Genomic DNA, 1641 nt, shown 5'->3' on the forward strand with positions numbered 1-1641 from the left:
GTCTGTACCAGGACTGTTGTAGCTAACGTTAGCTCTGGGGTCTGTACCAGGACTGTTGTAGCTAACGTTAGCTCTGGGGTCTGTACCAGGACTGTTGTAGCTAATGTTAGCTCTGGTGTCTGTACCAGGACTGTTGTAGCTAATGTAGCTGATGATAAAATATGGTCTTGATGAATTCACAGCCTCTCTGTAACTCTGTAACACTCTAATGTTTAATCAGATTTAAGTATATATATATGTGTGTGTGTGTGTGTATTATATTAGTTTCAGCTCAGTTTGTCTTAGAACCTGTATTTCTGGACAGAGCCAAACAATCACATTTTTCTGTTATATAACATTTCCTGTAATTCTGTCTCTGCAGAGGCGATGGATAAAAAATAAGAGGTTTTGATGTCAGAGCGGTTGTTCAGACACAGGAAGAGCGACGAGGCTGAACTGCTCCATCGGCCCACTGAGGTGGCCTTCTGTGCTCCAGCACTGTTCCGGTACATTCTGACTCACAACAGGCTGAAAAACACACACAGTGACTCACGAGGATGGACCACATTTAACCAGCAACGTCCACCACCAACACAGGGAGGACTGTGAGCGCCTCCTGATGGTGGTGGTAGAGGCTGAACATGAAGTGATGAGCTAATGTATGCTTTTTATACTGTGTCAATAGGTAAAAATACGTGAGGAAATGTGTCTTTTTTTAAGAACTTCTATAGATCAGAATATCACCATCAGCGCCCCCTGGGTCACCTGACCAAACACCTGAGACAGACTGTGAAAGTAAGAGCAGTAGATTTTGATGATTTAGTTTCAGTCTTCATCGTCACACCTGCTCTGTTTCCTCTGTGAGGACCACGTCAGGACCTAACCACGTGTCTCACTCTGTCCCACTCCGACATAATCTTTGTCCAACGCGGTACTGACTGGGATCCGGCCCACATGCAGAGAAATAAAAGAGGATTGGAGCCTGGACAGTGAAGTGACCGTCCAGAACAAAGAACACCTCCACACTGTCTCTTCTTTGTACTACGTTCTGCAGGGGAAAGTTCTTATAGTTGTTGTTGGTTGAGGTCGGAGGTTGTTCTTTGTGCTCCTTTGTGACCATTGGTTCATTTTCCTATTTAAAATCTCTGATATCAGCATGCGCTGTTTTTCAAAATACGATTTATTTATGACATGTTTTCATCAGTTTTCTTTATAAAACAGTGAAGACGTTTTTGGATGTGGAGCAGATTCTTTGTCCCCTGACCTTTACCCAGAGGAATATTACTGCCTGGCTCACTGACCCCTGGGGTTTATTAAACCCAAGAGCAAAAGACAGAAATAAATTGTGAGCAGAATATAATGTGATTTGAAACATTACAGACTCCTGTAGGTTTAATCCAGTGCAGTGCAGAGAGGAATCGATACTTCTTGGTTATTATTGATCGGCGTCCAACTTTCACTTTCATTAAGATTGATGGTCCTCCTGTGGGAACGACCAACACTGCTCATTGGTACCAGAACAGACTGGTTCTCTCCCTGAAGCTGAAGGGATTTCTGATCAATTACCAAGGTTCTCTGTGTTCTGTGCAAACGTTATTTATTTTTCGGTGTAAAGGCTAGGCCGTGTCCATCAACAGGACGGTTTCTGTGGACTGGACTGGA

This window comes from Cynoglossus semilaevis, chromosome 1 (genome assembly GCF_000523025.1).
Source record: "Cynoglossus semilaevis isolate Cse_v1.0 chromosome 1, Cse_v1.0, whole genome shotgun sequence".
NCBI lineage: Eukaryota > Metazoa > Chordata > Actinopteri > Pleuronectiformes > Cynoglossidae > Cynoglossus > Cynoglossus semilaevis.